The sequence below is a fragment of the Achroia grisella genome, unplaced genomic scaffold, assembly GCF_030625045.1.
Source record: "Achroia grisella isolate CSIRO2021 unplaced genomic scaffold, CSIRO_AGI_Agris_v1 utg413, whole genome shotgun sequence".
NCBI lineage: Eukaryota > Metazoa > Arthropoda > Insecta > Lepidoptera > Pyralidae > Achroia > Achroia grisella.
This window is the reverse complement of record NW_026712846.1, coordinates 158,426-180,105: the sequence shown is the minus strand read 5'-3', so window position 1 is coordinate 180,105 and position 21,680 is coordinate 158,426. Positions and strand designations below refer to the sequence as shown.

The 21,680-nt window shown below is 31.6% G+C and overlaps 1 protein-coding gene across 2 annotated transcripts in view; it reads right to left on the bottom strand.

The window, feature by feature from the left end:
- LOC131844780 (protein GDAP2 homolog) overlaps positions 1-15,404 on the bottom strand; it is an 83,805-nt gene extending 68,401 nt beyond the window's left edge. For both annotated transcript variants that reach the window (XM_059193742.1, XM_059193741.1), the window contains exon 1: positions 15,252-15,404. The gene's annotated coding sequence lies outside the window, so the exon portion shown is untranslated. The remainder of the gene's footprint in view (positions 1-15,251) is intronic.
- Positions 15,405-21,680: the final 6,276 nt, after the last annotated feature.

Below are 21,680 nucleotides of genomic sequence, written 5' to 3'. Positions count from 1 at the left end.
AAAGGGGATTGATAGTAATGTGGACTGATGATCTTATTGCTAGCAATGTACCATGTCAGGTCAACTTTCACGCGGTTTCCCCTGGAAACCATCGACCACTAGTGGCCGATTCATGGTACGATTTAGTTTGTTATCCATGTTTCTATTACCTATTATACATCATAGAAATATACAGCAGATGTACAAGACATAAAAACTCTTTTGTAATTATTTAATTTCGAATGCACTACGCTTTCATTTGTTTTATGAATAAAAATATTAGAGAGACATGAAAATACCATTATGGCGTTTTATTTATCTCCACAATTTTTAACTATGATTTATAGAGCAGGACTCGTTTTTTTGGTAATGATATAAAAAAAAACGAGTCTACAAATGCACTTTTAAAATCTGATGTTACTACCCAATTAAAGTATAATTTCTTTTATGACAATCATTAAGCAACTCTATCATTTCATTTTATCATACGTAACATTGTTCATTTATTCTAAACAAAGACATTAGACAGGACAACAACAAGCAGTGCTGCCAACTCTAAAAAACTAAAAAACAGCACGCCATTAAAAAAACAGGAGAAAACAGTAGATAAAGTGAAAAAGGCTAATTTCATATTCTTCTCATATAATTAATATAATAATACTTTTAGTTACCATGAGTCACATGCCTTGTTATATTAATAATCATAACATAAAAAATAAATAAAGTAAATTTTTTTACACCTTCATTTTTAATTTCCTAATCTTTATCTATATTTTCACTCATTTTCCTTTTTAAAATCATCCATATTTTTTTTTCTTTGTGTATCTGTGGCTTCAAATGATCTAGTGTCACTGTCTTTTGTCACATAGTGATTAAAAAAAAATGTTTGCATAGTGTAATAGGTGGCGCTGAACGCTAATTGAAAAACGGCAAAAATTAGGAATGAAACAGAAAACAAGGACATCAATGCGAAAACAGCAAATCTCCTTTTAAAACAATAGTGTTGGTAACACTGGCGACAAGGAAAACTGTAATAAGAGTATAATTGATGTGTAGATCTCATCTGGTATCAATTAATATATTATGTATATGTTTGCATCATGTATAAAACATACGATTGTGCAATATAACATAAGACTGAGAAGCAAACCGACGTTCCAATGAACATTCTTATGTTAAAGTTATAACATGAATCGACCTTGGAGCAGTGGTTCACCTTCCGAGGAAATACTTTTTTTGTAAACACACACTACAATATACAAAAATAGGCAGAGTATTACAAAACATATTCATTAGTACAAGTGTTTGGACTGAACCTGCGACTGTAAGAATACTGTCTAAACCGCTGGATCATCAAGATCATCGATATTAATTATTATACTATATCTATACATTATAATTGTAGTCAGTACTCAGGGTTGTATATAAGTTATTTGCAGTATGGTGTTTTTCAAGAAGGGTACCATATATTAAGGTTTTTTAATGATCGACAGTGCGCACGTGACACCCTTGGTGTAGAAAAGTGGTATCGAAATTACGACGCCCCGAGCCGAGGTTTGAACCCCTAGCGGTGCCCTCAGCCTAAAGTCGTATCCGTCAGGCGAGACTTGACCTTCAGCCGCTCTATAAGTCCTTCCTAGTCTGGAGAGCCATCTGCACTAGCTCCCGCTAGTTTCATCCGGTGAAGCTGTAAAGGCCAGCTGCGGGATACACATAAGTAAAACATACCTACACAAATAAATAAAATTTAAGTGTTTGTAATTTTAATTAGGATCATATAAATCAATTCACACAGTGCCATTTAGTCCCACGGTAGGCAGAGCTTCTGTAATGGGTACTAGACAACTGATATAAATACATAGATATTTTTTCGGACATACACAAATATAATACATAGAAAACGCCTAGACTGATATAATTATATTTATGAATACAAATGTTTGTACCGTGCGAAATCGAACCCGCGATCATCGGAAGTAAAGCGGTGTGCTATACCGCTACACCACCGAGGCCGTCACATATAAATCTACTCGTATTTACAAATAATTATATGCACCACTTGAACTTACCGTAATTGGTAATGAATACATTACTCGGTAGGAAAAAATTCCTATCGAGTAATATATAGAGAAACGGCTATTTAAATAAGTTTTATAAATAGATATTTTTCATGTAAACTGAGTAATGAATGACATTCATAGTTGCCTTGAATGATTTGAAAAATAGCGCCAAAAAGATACACTTACACCTTTATCTCTAGTAAATAATCATTGAAATCTGTCTAGTATAAAACTATACACAGTATGTGACGAAACTAAAATCACAATCTTAATAATATTATAAATGCAAAAAATACTGAACGGAGTCGGATGAAACTTTACAGTAATATAGCTTATGCATCAGAATAACAGATGGCTATATTTTATATTGAAGTTTAACGCAGGTGAAACCGCGGTCACAGGTAGTAGATATGCCGACGTACAACAGTCACTGAAACCTAGGCTGTAAAAATAAATGATCAGTAGGTACAATTAATTAATCGAATGAGTGGACAAACGGACCGACAACTGATGAATGAACGGATGGATGGATTGATGCAAGAATTAATGATGAATATGTATATTAGCTGGATATCTGTACATTAAAAATTTGCAATGAAAATTGATAAGATACAGGTGCTTATGGATGCCATAATAGGTCTAGCTAACTAGCGAGATTACCAAGAACAAACAAACAAAATTTTCTTTAAATTTTTTTTATATATACGCATACTTTCATTATATACACATAAGCATTTAAAAAAAGGTAGTGGTTAGTGGTGGCAAACAAGCCCATCTGATGGTAAATGGTTACCGTAGCCTATGGACACCTGAGATACCAGGGGTGTCACATGCGCGTTGCCGACCCTTAAGAATCCTTAAAATACCCTTCTAAAAAACCCCATGCTGTAGTCTCGTGAGAAGACCTCGGCAGCTAGCTCATTCCACAATCTAAGTATACACGGAAGGAAGCTCCTCTGAAACCGCACTGTCCAAGACCACTTAGGTTCTGGCGTGTGGAGATGAATTCCCAAATATGATATTTTAAAAATGTTCACGACTTTGTGTATAATATTAAGAAAATACTGACGAATCTGCGCGTTAAGATAACACGAACTGAGTTTATACAATACACAATTGATGTATGAAAGTCTATTCACATACAAACAATATAATACTGTTTTCAAACTAACTCTGGTGTGCACATTATTTTCCTTGTTACGGAGTTCTGCTCAAATCGTGACTATCCAATTGTACTAATAAAACAATACTAGAATTATCCACGCGTATATACCACTGACTACAATTATCATTGGCGCATTGTGTCCATCTAACAAGATGGACACAATTCAAACAATAGTTTGAATACATATTTTGAAATGTGTGAAAATCGTATAGTGAGAATAACGAGCTGTAGTCACGAGTTCGTCCGCGTGGAATTTAACTTCAATCTTCTAAAACAAATGTAGCCTAAGTTACTCCTTCATCAGCTACCTGTCAAAAAATAGTCCCGTCAAAATCGGTTCAGCCATTTCAGAGATTAGCCGGAACAAACAGACAGACAGACAAAAATTGTAAAAAATAATATTTTGATACATGTACTATATTTATATTCACATGCATGTAGTAAATATGGTTATTTCAATATTACAAACAGACACTCCAATTTTATTTATATGTATAGATGTATAGATAATAGGATATGTTTTATATATATATATTTATACTGTAATTGTTACATTCAAATTTATGATTAAAATAGAGAAATACGAAGAATTTTAAATTTAAGAATAAATTGCAAGCGGTAGTTTCCAATTTCTTACGTGATAGAAATAATTTGATCCTGCGATGGAAGAATAGGAGATAAGTATATTTATATAAAGATTATTCATATCTTATCTCACTCATTTAAGATACATTAATATCTTGGGTATTTTATTAGTTTCTCATTTATTCAAATTAATAACAATGCTCTCAGGACAATTCACACACCGCCATCTAGAACCAAGTTCAGCTACCTAGAGCTTGTGTTATGGGTATACTTTACAACTGATAAAAATCCATAGATATTTTTTTTATTTCTTAAATACATACGTCATACATATTATATATAGAAAATACCCAGACCGATACACATAATCATACTCATGAATACAAATTTTTGTACCTTGCGGGGAATGTATTTCACAAATACATGATCTGTCATAAAAAAAACATATCTTATTATCTATACATCTATACATATAAATAAAATTGGAGTGTCTGTTTGTAATATTAAAATAACCTTATTTACTACATGCATGTGAATATAAATACAGTACATGCATCAAAATAACATATTTTACAATTTTTGTCAGTCTGTCTGTTTGTTCCGGCTAATCTCTGAAATGGCTGAACCAATTTTGACAGGTAGCTGATGAATGAGTAAGCTTAGGCTACTTTTACTTTAGAAAATTGAAGTTAAATTCCACGCGGACGAAGTCTCGGGAATAGCTAGTGTTACATAAACTAGGAAATTTTGTGTGGATCCGGTAGTAATAAATAAATGTAAAATATTGCTGACAATGTAGCCACCACTCAGCATTCGTTGTGGCAAAAGAGAGAGAAAAAAAAACAAATATGTATCTGATGTTGTATGGTGGCCAGTTCTAATATATTTGCTGGTTTATTGAATATATGTACATAATAGGCACGTCATACCGTATTTGTATTGTACACAACACTACAAGTCTTTATTTTTAGTATGAACTCTTGTATTGGTGTCAAACTTAATTGTTTTTAACAACTGCTGCACTCAATTGATGTAATACTAGAGACAAACTCAGTCTTCACACGACTGCAATTAATGTAGATATTTTTTAATCATTATATTAAGTTTATAAATAAAGGAAAACTTATATTTCATTATTTTATATTCAATATATATAATGTGTTATGTATTTCACAAACACCTTTTTTATGTGAAATAATATACTCAAATGTGTTGCTCTGAAAAGAGATTATATTTATTACAAACAATTGTTTTAACAAGTATAACAGCGCATTACTAATAGTATCTATTTCAAACAACTCACCTGAAAAGAGAAACAACATTTTACGCTATTACTTCACAAAATTATCAACTCAAATTATAATCAATTATACACATCTCATTCAGCAAAAACTGTTAGCAACATCTAGAAACTTCCTCGACAAATGACGTATGTCATTCTGACGTTTAAATTTAATTCAATTACAAATGCGCGCCAAATTCAAATAATGAATTTCAATGACTTTCATTTACATATATATAAAATAATATATTGTTCTATGACGTACTGACATGTCCTACTGACTCAGTCCTAGTGAGAGTCAGTGCCCGTTAAAATGCTGTGTATTTAAATTCCTCGGTTAACTGGTTCACGTGTTGTGAAGGAAAAATGTTGTACCTCCCTAGTTACGATAATTGCAAATCGACAAATAGACATCACCAAAGAGATATAGTTATCTCAGGAAGCAGAATTTACGACTTAAATAGCATCTTACAATCAACAATTACATTGCAAAAAACAAACAATCAATAACAAACAAGAGACTGCTAATTGAGTATCACCTAGGGATGTGAAAATATCGACATATATAAATAAAAATGGAGTGTCTGTTTGTAATATTGAAATAACTATTTTTTACTACATGCATATGAATATATATTTTTTATAGAAATTTATATTTAAAATATTTTGCTTTATGTATCTTTTTTTTTACATTTCTCATTTATATTAGTGCACCGCCAACAATATTCCTCTGCACCACTCATGGTTGACTGGTAGATAACGCCGCAAGGTATTAAGTCCGCCATATGTACACATTGTTTTTGTGCATTAAAGTTAAATAAATAAATAAATACGGCACACACACCAAAATAACATTATTTACAAATTTTGTCTGTCTGTCTGTCTGTTTGTTCCGGCTAATAACAAACAAGAGACTGCTAATTGAGTATCACCTAGGGATGTGAAAATATCGATCGTCTACCCATATAAATAAAAATGGAGTGTCTGTTTGTAATATTGAAATAAACATTTTTTCTACATGCATATGAATATAAATACGTCACACACACCAAAATAACATTATTTTCAAATTTTGTCTGTCTGTCTGTTTGTTCCGGCTAATCTCTGAAATGGCTGAACCGATTTTGACGGGACATTTTTTGGCAGGTAGCTGATGTAATAAGGAGTAACTTAGGCTACTTTTATTTTAGAGAAATAAAGTTAAATTTAATGCGGACGAAGTCGCGAGTACAGCTAGTTACAAATAATAATAATAATTTATTGCAATCTTAGGTCGTGTTATATATTTAAGTTGTACATAACAGTAAAAATACAATTAAACATACACGTATAATTGTGCCACCTGAACTAGTATAGAGTTATACTGTATCTCAGGTATCAGATACCTTCCCAGGGTGCATCATTTTCCATTTATTAGCATTTTGAGTTACATAAAAAATAGATTAAAAATTAGAAATTCATGTGAACATATGTTAAATTTATACAAATACTAGATGAAAAATAGATGTTTGCCGATTCTCAGACCTACTCAATACGCTCACAAAATTTCATGAGAATCGGTCAAGCCGTTTCGGAGGAGTATGGGAACGAAAACTGTGACACGAGAATTTTATATATAAGATAAATTTTATAAAAAAATAATATTCTACCAACAAATGCGTAAGTATATTTATAATGATCAAATATGAACACCTATTAACAATGTGTGTTTAATTGAGTGGGTATGTGTTGAGCGTGGGTATGGGAAAATATGGTCAAGTAATGACTTAAAAAAGAAATAAATAACGTCCACATGCAAAGGCCATTAAAATTAGAGTTGTGATAAATAATTATAATAAAATTGACTCATTATTCTATACAAAAAATATTTATATTCAATCGACAACAGAAATTAAAGAAAAAATCATAGGCAATGAACATCACTAGTACTTAGATAATGGGTGTATGGTCCACATGGCAAAAAGGCAATAAAAATCAATTATAATAAAGTTTACCTTCTTATTATTCTATAAAAAAAATTACTCAATCGACAACTAACAAAAATTAAAAAAAAAAATCATAAACAATGCACATCCCTAGTACCTTCGATAATGGTGATGTTGTAAGTACAGTCGATGGTGTTTATTCCATCATTGTTTGATGTCACACATGCCCTTGTAGTTACACTTCGACTGAATGTATGGTATGTATGACTGTGTTCCCATTCACTGGTTTCTAACAATGCAGAGTCGAGTAAAATGAGATCATCTTATACTTTTGTGTATTCTATACTATTATATACGGATTAGTGCCTTTATCTACGAAGTCTAGCTGACTGCATTGTTTTAGAATATTATATTCATAAGCATTATTAAAATAAATGAAATAATTAAATAAATGGCCTATTTCCATCAAACAAATCAAAAATCATTTATTCATATAGGATTTTTACCCGGTTATGAACGTCTAATGTTTTATATTAATATTCTTTCCTTACCGTCATCGTTATACAACCAATCTTCATGTTACATTCCATTAAGATCTGTACTGATGTGAAAACATAATAGACATACAAACATTATCAAATTTATATTAGCAGTTCTGCATCTAAAAATATTCTTTTTTTTATTAGTAAAATGCGAGTAAAACTTATCTCCATTCCTTTTTAGCTGTAGCGTGTATGGCGTAATTAATCTGATTAAAAATATTTTAGTCATATTTTCAATGAATTATAGGTACTTTATTATTTCTTAATCAAATCATGAGATATTTAAAATAATTTCACAATTTTTTTCTATTTCGCCAAAAAATCACAACTCGAAGTTATTTTAAATAAATAAACTAGTTGTAAATATATACATTTGATGTGTGATGAAAACGTGACACAGTTGAATAGCTTTTTTCGGACTACTCTAATGCTGTTGGCCGCAGCTGGCCTTTACAGCTACACCGGACGATAGGGGACGAGTGCAGATGCCATTGCAAACCCGCGGCAGTACGTATGGAGCGGCTGAAGACCAACTTCCGCCTGACAGATAGGAATTGAGTCTGAGGGCACAGCACAGCTAGTTCAGGCCGTCGTAATTTCGATCCCCATTTGAATTGGACGGGGTTCGAACAGTTGAATAACGTAAATCCACGTGCCTTTTAATCCTATATAGACTTGCAGTGCGGTATGCTGTCAACCACTTGGCGGGCTTCAGACACGGTCAGAGGAAGCCGTGTTAGATTTATAATACGCGGCCTCGGTGGTCTACTGGTTCTAGCATACCACTTCACTTTCGATGTTCAATGGTTCGATTCCTCGCATGGTAAAAACATTTGTATTGATTAGTACAAATTAGTAGTTTACAAAAAACGTACCTAAATATGTATATCAGTTGCCTAGTATCCACAACACAGGCTCTGCTTAACTTGAGACTTGATGGCAGCGTGTAAATTGTCCAGGGGTGTTATTTTTATTATTTTGCACCATTAACGCACAAGAAACATTTATTTGTAGAGTAAGAAGTTATAAAAGGCGGGCTTATCGCAGAAGCAATCTTTTCCAGACAATCGAGATCGATGATCGAGAAGAGAAAACAGACGGGTGGTAGGTGGTGCATGAATGGAATATAAAAGTAATTATCTTCATTTCTATTGATTGTCTATATATTTATTAAATGCGTATTGGTACGTGATGAATTCGATTGCTCAGATGGTAGGTGATGTGTTTACATAGCAGAAATATATTTATATAAATAAAGATTGTATCGTATTACAAACGCGGAAGTTTGTGAGTGTATCGAAGGATAGATGGATGGATGTTTGCTACTGTTTCACGCAAAAACTACTGAATGGAAACTATACTTATTTTACTAACTATACTAACTAAACTTTACAATAATATAGCTTATACAGCAGAATAACACAGGCTATAGATTTCACGCGGTTGAAACCGCGAACACAGCTAGTTTTACAATAAATGAAACAGACAAGTATCAGTTAACGGTCGACGGCAACGGTATCACAAAGCGATGCACTTCACGGGCCAGTGGGTTGGCACAACAGGCACGCTAATTAAATCCCGCCTGTAGCCTGCATTGCAAACAAATGACGGTCAAGCTTGTTCAAGAGCAACATAAATAATAATTATTCAAATAAACTTAATATGAACAATATTACCCCTCACACACAAAAGGAAAAAGACAAACTGGAAGCCTTTGAAATATGGTGTTGGAGAAGAATGGAAAGAATTAGCTGGAAAGATAAAATAAGGAATGAAGAAGTGCTTGATAGGATTAAAGAGACAGATCATAGAAATTATTGAGAATAGGCGGGGAAAAATGTTGGGGCACTTGATACGACACAACGAACTAATTAACAACATTATTGAAGGGAAAATAGATGGAAAGAGAGGAAGAGGAAGGCCAAGATACAGCTATATCAAGCAAGTTAAAGAAAAAGTTGGAGTCGTGTCGTATCAACAGCTAAAAGGACTGATGGAAGATCGTGGAAGGTGGCGGGAGCTCCACCGACAAGAGCGCAGTTCTTAAATTATGAATGAATTACCCCTCATTCGGAATGTACATTCAGATAAGGGAAACGAATGTCTTAGCATTCCATGGTTTTACCGCGCCGAGAAACTCCGAGCACTTCTCGGGACTTGTGATCCGGGTGTAGATTTAATGTGTCCGTATGTCGACATACATAAACTTCACCGCTCGTGTTTCTCTCCGTGCCCCGACAAATCTGGTAGGAGTCCGCTAATGTAGCTTTAGATACCCCTTTTAGTATAAAACTTACAGCAGTTTCAGACAGGGCAAGATCTTTTAGAAGATTGCAGAGATATCGCTGGCCACCTCTCGTAATAAATTAACCATACAGCCATTTTAATATGATAAAAAATTCCTCAAACAAATAAACTTAAATTTAAACATTTTTGAATAATCATTCTTATTTTTTTAATTTACCACTCATTCGAAAAGCTTTCTCATCACGAGAAGAACGCGGAAGAATCTTGCATGTTACTCTTTTAAATAATTGTTGTAACTTTACATTTTAAGTCGTACATACTTAGACTAATAGTCATACTAGCTTGTTTACAATATACATGATATTAATTAATAACATTCTCTATTATTCTGAGGTATATTTCTTCGACTTGATATATAATTATCGTGGGAATGTGAAAGGATAGTTGTTGCAAATGATACCTTGAGGTTGCGGCGGACGAAACTTCTCGTTAATTTCTAATATCCACTGTGGATTTATTGCAAACTGAGAAATAATTTATCTGTTTGCCTACTTGTTGAATACACTGCATTAAGTTATTTACATATGTAGTAATTAGTATGTTGTTTACATGTATAAACAATTTTTTTTATACAAATCCATCTAATTTATCGGTAAACATTATAATATGTTGTATCAATTGAGTGTTTATTTAGTAGTTATCTTTATTTATTATATATATCAAATAAAACAATGGAATTGACATCAACAGAATTTAAGAACAAAATAAAATCATATTTCGAGAAACATCCTTTTTACAATGTGACAGAATATCTGAATTTCAATGTAAAATTATGACATTTTCCATTAAGTGAGTTTTATTAGTATGTTATATATTATTTAATTTATTATTTTGAATATTTAAAATTGTAATTGTGACATAATTATCTTAAAAATATAATTACTATTGACGTGCTATTGTGTAAAGAGATTTGTTAAATTTGTGAATAAACAATATGAATAATATTAAATTATTTAATTAAGTATTGTAAATGACCATTATTTACAAAGGTTGACAGGTAGAGAAAGCTACCATTAAGTCTGTAATTCATACTAAGTTTTATTTCGCCAATCGAATATCTACATATGAGGCTGTAATAATACTAATAATACAATAATATACGTACTAATACACGTGAGGCTAAAATTTGTATCCCTTTTTAAGAAAATGCGCGGACGGAACAGTAAGAAAATTTCGCACGCTCAGTTTATATAGAGAAGGAGTACAGAAAAAAAATCAATATTTTTTAAAATTCTGCATAAAAATTCCAAGACTCGAATATCGACTCTTAGTCTTTAACAATAGAACCTAAACAATGTTCAAACTTAACATTTAGATTAATTATGGTCGAATGTGTACAATAGGTCGTTTAAATAAATATACAAGTATAAACTAAGTAATTTATATGAACAAGCAAACAAATATAAGAAAATATACACACATATTTTTTCTCCTACTTGTTGATTGCACAGAGGCCAATGACAGCGAACAAAGGTAATAATTGTGTATATTTGCTATGACGTCAATTTTATCATTACAGATACGAAGCTGAGAGACGACAATACCTATTTCAGATTCAGTGAAATGAAAAAACACCGAGGCATTACAGTCTTGACAAAATTGACACAAATAAAAAACAAAAATTATTAAAATCGTTTCAAAGGTGAGCGAAGGAAACGTAAACAGAAGTTTATCTTGTTATTATTATGTTTGCATATAATAAAACAGAAATCTGAACCGACTGTTCGAAAAAAAATCATGATGACCATAGATATGATGATAAGAGCAAATTTACAGCTGGTCTTCATTATAAAGCCCTTCTCTATAATCGGACTATCCAACACCAAAAGAATCGTCAAAATTGCCTCACTAGAGATTACTCCTTACAACCTCACAAACTTTACCTTTACTAATGATAGAATAGATTACAGAAACAAAAAAATAGACATGTTATGCGGAGGAGCGAGGACTACGTTTTAAAGAAAATGTTCAACATGAATGTAGATGCATGGAAAGGGAGAGGACGATCAAAAAGATGGATGGATTGAGTAAAGATGATATGTTTCTACATATCATCTTTACTCAAGGAGACTACAAGGAGAGTATGACTGAGAGGGATCAGTAGAAGAAGAGGACATACTGCGCAGACACGAATAATAGGATAAAGGCAAAGCAATAATGATGATATTACAGAAACAAAAACAAAGAACTGTGTCAAACATTAGTAAGTTAGTGCGTTGTTATTGTAAAGTTTTGATATTGAGAAATCTAACAATGTATCTCTAAATACAGTATACTCGTATGTACATATTAACCTACATAGAATGTTACGTACAACTATTACATGGTAATGGACTTCAACATTCGGAGTTCAAGCTAATGGTTAGATAATTTTTTTTTCATGCAACTTCATATTAAATCATTATAGGTGCATATTATGTGAAAGAAAGAAAGAAAATATGTTTATTTGATACATATAAAATGACAAACGTAATGTTTAATTACAATTTGGATTATATAGGTACCACACAGGTCTCTGCTCAGCATATGCCGTGACGGGGTGCCACGACGCTGATATTCTGCGGATGCTTTCATACATATAAATATATGTAACTAGCTGTAACCGCGATTTCGTCCGCGTGAAATTCAACTTTGTTTTTCTAAAATAAAAGTAGCCTAAGTTACTCCTTATAACATCAGCTATATGCCAATAAAAGTCACGTCAAAATCGGTCCAGCCATTTCAGAGATTAGCCGGAACAAACAAACAGACAAAAATTGTAAAAAACGTTAATTTCGTGTATTTACCGCATTTATATTCATATGCATGTAGTAAAATAAGGTTATTTCAATATTACAAACAGACACTCTAATTTATATGTATAGATGACCGTATTTCACTGTTCTAAGCCAAAATGATACATGAAGCAATCTTCATAGCGTATGAAATAGGTGGGACTGATATTACCCATGCATATAACTTTGTACAAAGTATAGGTATCTCGGTAAATTGTGATATCTTGCATCGTTGATAAACTCAATACCGGGTCACCATCATTATAGAGGTGAAGTGAAGATTTATTTACTTAATAGTAACAATAACAACATAATCTGCATTTTGTTTACATAATTACGATGTATGTATATTCTAAACATTTGTTTTTATTAATTACCTATCGAATTATATAAAGTATGCGTATTGTTAAAATAAACAAGCACTTATTCCCACGACTTTCTGAAATCGTAAACCGCAATCGACGTGACATTGATAAATTATGTATTAAAAAATCTACGACAAAGCTTATGCATGACAGTATGTTATGTATGGGATCTAAAATATATAATAAGTTTTGAAGGACCGATTTTGACGGGACTTTTATTGGCAGATAGCTGATGTAATAAGGAGTAACTTAGGCTACTTTTATTTTAGAAAATTAAAGTTAAATTCCACGCGGACGAAGACGCGAGTACAGCTAGTTACATAATATAGATACGGTTTATTTAATAAAACCGAAACTAAATGTTCCGACGTCATACTTTGAAATATTACAACGTAAATATTTTACACAATTCTCAATTTACGACCATTGATAAAGTAACGAGAAAAACAGAATTTTCTTTAATTAATATGCAAAATTTATTACCAATGTAACAAGGAAATACAATCCTTCTGTATATAAGGCAATAAAATTGTGCAAGAATAGTTAACTAGCGGTTTGTACCGACTTCCACCGTGTGAACAGTTTTACCTTTGACATAGTTATGGAAGCACTACATCATCTACATAATTATATGATTATATTCATTCCATATACCATTCATTTGGGGAAGGCGTTATATGTTTTTCTCTTTCATATACATTGTTGACAGCCTCGGTGGTCTAACGGTTTAGCACACCGCTTGACTACACACTACTACTACTACTACTACACAAACTACCGATGATCGCGGGTTCGGTTCCTCGCGCTGTGTATTTGTATTCATAAGTATAATTGTTTTTATTTAGTATGTATTTACAATAATCTAAGTATTTGTATCAGTTGTCTAGTACCCATAACACAAGCTCTGCTTACCGTGGAACGACATGACACTATGTTAATTGTTCATGGATATTTATTTATTTATTGCATCGCAAAATCACTAAACAATATTACTCACAAATGTGAAGTGTGGGATGCATTTAATTGTAATGCAACTTGCATTACAATTAAATGCATCCCACACTTTAAAATTGCAAAAAGACACTTCAACTTTATTTAGATGGTTATATTTTTTCTATTATATACAATATATTTGAATATAGTATTAATGGTACTATATATGTGAACACGTGGTTTGTCACTGTTTTTCTTAGACTGAGGTAATGTACCACTTCTATCAGAGATTGCATTAAATATGTATATTTCCATTTAACAGTATTATTATTGTCATAAGACTGTAGAATATGACGCGATTATCGATTTAATATATTATAGAATTCCAATGTTTTGGTCCAAAGATTTTAATCAAAATATATATTATGTTACACATATTATATACTATAATAACTTTGTTTTATTCCAATAGCTTTACAAACGTAAAATAAAAAACAATATCCGCATAATAAGGGTACGAGGACGACCGAATCAGATGACCTAATGTCTAAAAACGCATTTATTGATTCATGACTATCTTAAAAGTATTCGTAACTTGCATAAAAGTTAAATATAAACAAAATCGAATTAATATATATATTTACATGAATATAAAGTATCTCTATATCATTAGAAATAATTTATCTACAATGATTTAAATCTATATATAGCTGTAGTATATATAAAACAAACCTACAATGTTACATCAACTAGAAAAAAATCGAATCTTAGCACTTTTCATGTATCTGTTTGATTATAATTATCAAAGTTAACTTTAATATTAAGCACAATAATATATTGACACGAAATTTAAATTCTAAACATAAATAAATTAAAGTTCATAACGTTATGTCGGAGTTCAAGGACCTATAGTGTTGTATAGTGATTCCAAAACATAAAAAGTAAAATTCATTATAATTCATATCGTGTGTCCATATCATCAAAATGCTAACAGTATATCAAATACTGAGGACCAATCCATACCAGAATGATGAATGATACCTTCGAATAATTTATAACCTGTAAATACCAGTAATAACTCAGTCTTTCATTCATAAAAACTTCGTTTCGACGGAAACAAAGAAATACATTTCATTGAAGATTAAAAGAATAAGAACAGATATGACTAAGCAACTATAATTTAAACCATGCAAAAACTTGATCGTCACGCTTGGCCAAAGAATTTTTATAACTCAAACATTTTTTCCTCCGCCACAAAAACTGGGCCTTCAATGTTTCAAGAACTGTTTGTAAAATATAGGGATCATAAACTATAATAGGAAACTATTTCGTACCATCAAACGGGTCGGTATCCAGGATGAAAAATGCACGATCCCTTTCAAATAGCAAACACTGTATCTGCGTCTCACTCACTCACGAGCTTCCAAGTTTATTGACACGGAAAAGTTAACTGAACCTGGTTAAACAGCGAGCGACGTGCACTTCTCGCGAAGGTTGCGTAGAGACTAATGATGATGAAGGAAATAAGATGTAAACTCTAGTAGGTGTAGTTGATTTACTAGAATGTGCACCGTGTTTAAAATGTTTAACGTTTATTTTCCTCTGTGAAAAAGTTAAGAGAACTAAGTTTAAGGCGGACAATGCAGTTAAAACCCAAGCTTTGTCAGACCTTAACTTATCCATAATACGGATTCAGAATGTAACCAAGAGTCTATTATTATTTAACAATTACTATACGCTAGTGACGTGACTCAGTTTTCATGGGTGTAATTATTGTAGGGATATCTATGTCTTTTATATAAAATACAGCGTACAGTACTCTCTGATAATGTAGCATTCCCATTTAAAAATCGGTTAAAGTTTTTGGTCGCAGTTACTCATTAATTCCGTAGTGAAAATTACGGATCAATTCTTAATTGGGAGATTGGGGGATTGGCCAATGGAAAACCATTGGTGACCCTTAATTAAAGGAGGAGGATGCAATAGATTAAATAGGCACATGGGAAAAATAAAGAGAATAGAGGACTGAGTAAGAAGATGACAGGATAACGATGATAAGAATGGAAATAGGATTCCAATAAGGATCATTATATATTACCATTATACTCCAGATCTACTCTGGAGTATAATGGTAATATATAATGCAATCCAATATAAAGTACTCATTTGAAACTAAATTAAAAGTAAGCCGAATAAATTGACAACAATGCTGGACATTTCTTTAATAATAATATTGAATTAGTAGTACTTTTTATGCTCTTGAATACACTAGGTATTCAAGAGCATAAAAAGTGTTTTCTAGCCTAGACGGGATGTCTAATAACTTATTCCATTTTAGTAGTAGTTACTACTGCGTAAAACAGGACCAAATATTTCTAGAGTATACCAGTAGTTAAATAATCTCAATGTTAAGTGTAATGTTAATGTTGTGTTTACTTCTTATATTAAAATTATCTTACTGATAAAGTAAATTGTTCTTATTTGTACGAAAACATTGCAATTACTGTATGTATCTGTGAACAATAATACCTAGACATGCAAAGTTATTACGTGTCCGATAACGTGACAATTACCTGTCTGTATTGTCTATATTTTCGTCAGCAGGCCGTTCCTGTTTTTAAATGACTGCGAAAACTTTTGAATTAAACTGTTTCTATTTTGTATGTCACGTGTTGCCCTTGTTCTTTCAAATATTTTGATGATTTATTTTAATGTACGTTGTTATACCGTTTACAAAGTTGACATTGTAAAATCGAATCTTTCGTATTTTTAAATTGCTAGGTTTTACTATTTTTAACTGCCTACATGTATTAAAGCAGACTCTAATTTTAAATCTTGAACAATTACTATTATAATTTCTGACTAGGGTATTTCCCGCTACCTTTTCTTCAAGTGACTTTGTACTGGCTGACGCTACTTCTTGAATTTCCTTATTGGTTTGATTGATAGTCTGTAGAGGATCAGCAATGGTTATACATGTATGTTCCTCAGCCTTAGCTTCTTAGTCTTTACAGACTCCGCCACTAATTAAGAAATTATTTCATTGTGAGCGGATCTTTGTCGAAGCGAGGTACCTAATAAATCACAATATACAGTAACTATAGTTTGATGACGCATGGGTTAACAAAATACATAAAAAACATGACTCATCATAACCTTTTGTGATTATAAGTGAATTAGTATCTGGGACGCAGAGCTATTCACCGTGTATGAGGAACAAATTATTGATACTGTATTGACTAATTTAGATATATATTTAAATAAAGGAGCGGGAAATATGTGTCCAAGAGCGGAATATTCGTAATTTGTAATAAAAACTGTAAAGCTGGAAGGGTTTTTAGAACACTTACAGAATTCAGTGCATTTGGTTAAAACTTGAAATGGTTTCATTCCAAGTTCCGACCATATCGCCAAAGATTTTATAACCATGTGTAGTCTACAGTGAAGTTTCTATTCTATAATGACCATTTCGATCTGGCAGCTTAGTAAAAGGTTTTCGTTTGCTTTCACAATCTTGCTTAGTTATTTTGATTATAAGAACTACGTATGCAATATAATTTGTTTATAAACAGATCGAAATGAAACTATAATAATAATACATTTTGATTGATTGCTTTTGATTTGATTGATGCTTACCACAATAAGTTAGTGAAACTGAACTGAAATCGGTTAAGAAACCGCGTCCAACCGCACATACAATTGTTAACTATCGTGTGACGCACCATTAATTAAAAATGGTAAAGTCATGTAACCTGAAACGGAACGTCCAGACCGCTACATTGACAAGTGGATGACGGATGATTGAACAAAAGCGGGAGTTTTGGAGCGAAAGTGTTTATATTGATATAAAAACAAATTAGAAATAGGTAATTGTGAATATTGTAGGCATTGAGGTGTTTCTCTCCCTGACTAACCGGCATTACGCCTAAGTCGTCAGGATACTAGTGATTTTAAAAGTTCAGAAGCGGTACCAATCCCGCCTACAAATTCTACCGTAAGGTAATTCTGACTAGAAGTTGTGATAAGTGAATTTACGTTAATAACACGCATACCATTAAACGCAGTATCTCACTTGTTTTATTGAACTTTTGGATGAATTGCTTTCTACATATTAAATAGATTTAGTATGTACGATAACTTGCGAGAGTAATGACATATACGATATTGAGGTATACAATATACCTAAGAAAGAAGTATTATGAATACATTAAGTATAAAACAACATGGATATCTAATTAGTTTAAAATATTTTGTATGTTATTATAATAATAATAATATCAACAGATTAGAAACAGTTACATCAACTATGTTGACATACATCATGAGAACACATACCATGTTATACATATAAACAGTTAATGGTATTGCTGAGTTTGTTGCTAATTCACAGTAAATTAGTCAAACTTACTGTTCAGTTTTGTGTGTTTGTTCTACGTGAATTGAATAGAATTGTTATTATTTCTTTACATAGGTACATATATATGCTTGATGATTTTCAGATAAATGACAATCACAGGCATAGTCCATATATGTCTATATATTCCCAAAAGATAATATATATATTATATTGTTGATACTTTGATATGTGTTTATTAATGAATTAATAAAGCATATTAATATAGATAGACACAGATATTGTTGACAAACATACAATACATAACATGATATACAAACGTTTGTTAGCTGTGAAGCCTCAGTGAAAATAGTACTTAACTCTGATAGTACAATTATTATATTTATTTCTTGCTGTGTTTTGAATTTTATAAATGTATATCTATATATGTATATATATATAGCATCGGAAATTGTAAAGTGTGTGCTATTATTATTAATAGTTCCTTATTTAATTATTAATTAGTATAAAATCCAATTGAGATCTATTAGGATCCTCGAGGTTATCATAATCATATGATATTGATTATTAATGTGTTGTCGTTTATTATATGAATAGCTGGAATTATATATTATATGATTCTAATAATATTTTGACAATTGGTTCATAATACGTCCCAATTTGTTGAGCGTACATTTGAGTTGCTATCATTTGTCATTGAACACATAAGATGTTGCTTCAAGACATGTTAGAAAGTGATAGATTACAGGTAATTCTTACATGGTTCAGTTTTGTAAACTATGTGAAAAAGAAAGGCTTTTGGAAACCAGAAATGGATGTTGCTTGATTGTACAAAAGACCTGCTTTAGTTTAGTTTTATAATTTATGAAGTTGTCTTTTAACCTAAAGAAAAGCTTTTGAAAGCCAGAAATGAATGTCTCTTGATTGTATTATTGATTGTACAAGAAACCTGTTGAATTTTCTAAACATCAATGAATTAGTGTTATGAATGAATAAAGTTTTTGAAATAAGTTAATATTTGTGTACATACAGAATGTTTGGATATATATATTGACTGAATGAGAGTATTTGGGATGGCTCTCCCTACAGTAAATTGCACAAAATGTCATGATTTTATAATGAATATGTACAACATAAGGCAATGTGTCACAATAATGAAAATAGACTATTGTCATATATTGCGACCTACGTCACAAACGCAAGATCCCAGGTGAATCCATTGAGTTTTATTAGGTCATTTGTAGGATTTTTTAAAGTACACATTTTAAATGACGTAAATTCAAATTGTATTATATATTTGTGAAGTACTCGAATATATAGAATATATTATTGAATATTAATATAAATAAATGTATATCAGAAGATGATAATAACTGATTTAAAGCATTCATGGAGAAAGGATTGTGTCTTTTTGCATTATAATTCAGATATTATGGCAGGAAAATGGAAATAAATGAGTACAGATATAGGATAAAATATAAGGTTTCTAAATGTGGGTCTATTTTTAAATGGTTTAAAATTATTTGTATACTTATGCATACCTAAATTAAATAAGACAAAGAAACTTTTGATCTTGTGGTTTAAAGACTCTGGTGGTTGGCTGTTCTGTAATTATAAAAATTAATTGCGGAATGTATGTAAGAAAAGAAAATATTTTTTTAATAAACTATTAAATTATGTAATACAATTGGCGTAAGTAATAAATGTCATAATAAGTAGTAAGTGGCGTTGTGTAACTAATTATAAAATGAATTGTGAACGAGAAAAATTGTGGAAGTCTATATCACCCCTATATAAGGGTTAATATAAATGGGGTATTTGTTAAGTATTACCAAAAACTGTAAGAGTAATTTTTTTTTCAGCTTTTATCTATTAAGATTTTATGAAATGTTGATTAACGTATGTGAAAAGACTTGAATATGAGATTCTGTTTGTATTAAATATTGGTAATTATTAATATTTAATAATAAATTAATTGATGTTGTCACTTGCATAATTAAAATTTTTTAATGTAATTACAAAATTACAGTGTAGAGATATGTTTATATAATAACGGTGTTTTTTTCAAATATTTGGTTGATATTCGAAAAAAGATTGAATTAAATGTAAAGCACGACAGAAAATAAACAGAATCAAATGTTTTGATTCTCGAGCCTTGTCATTATTTTACGTTTTTAGTTTAAATTGAAATTATATATAGTGTCTGAAATTTAAATACAACTAATGGCTTGATAACATGGTCTGTAGTAAGCAGAAAGTTACAGCCGAATACGCAGAATATTTTGTGTTGTAATTAATGGGGAATTAAAGAGGTGCTAATTTATAAAAACAAAAATATTATGAATAAAGCGCTAGGGTGTACAAGATAGTTACACTGCAAGATTGTAGTAAGGACGATCACCACCTCGATAGAAAATAGTCGGTAAATATACGCGGTGAAGAGTTGTACATGAACGAATAGATGATTAAGGAATGCTAGTGATAATGAGTGAGTGACAATGATGAGTTACAATCGATGACAAGCTGAATTATGAGCAAAATGGCTAATAGAACGGGCGGTTGATATGACAATGAAAAATGATTTGCAATACTTTGATGAAATTATGAGATTAATATAATAATAATATAACTATGAATACGATTTATGGATTTTAAGGTAAATGATGGTGATTTAGATTTGATGATATACTGATGAGATGATTGCACAAAATTAGTTCACGGAGAAAATGGGGATCCGCGTGTGCTCAATACGACGTACAACGAACGACTCGCTTTTTGTTGATGCTACTCAAGATTTGTAGATAATAATAGGAGAACGAGTAATATATTGCAAGTTCGTTCAGAAATGATAGATATATATCAACCAGATATATAATTATATATAAATTGAATTAACTTATGATTAAATATTATAAAGTCCTTTAAAGAGAAATAGTAAAATGGAACCAAAATCATTTTTTAATAGAATAAAAAGTAAAATTTGATGGGACATATAACCCATAGTTGAGTTGCAATGTATTTGAGGCTGAAGTAAAAATAGCATAGTACCATAAAGAATATGACTAGTTCTGTGCTAGCCTCATTGAGAAAATGACCAGTTGTTAAATATTTGATGTGTTTCAGTTGGAGGCCGTAGTTCCTTGTGGCGGCAAGCGGTGGCTGAGTCTAATGAGAATCTGACCAGTTTAGGCCGTATCCTTGTGTGGGCAAGCGGTGGCTGAGTCTAATGAGAATCACCAGTTTGAGGCCGTAGCTCCTTGTGTGGCAAGCGGTGGCTCCAGATCTATTGAGACCGTAGCTCATAGTGGGCAAGCGGTGGCATTTTTTTAATGTTTTGTTTTAACAGGTATTTCACTAATTAGCTAGGCAGCCGTGTTTGCAGAGATGCTGACTAGTACCTGGTGTGAAA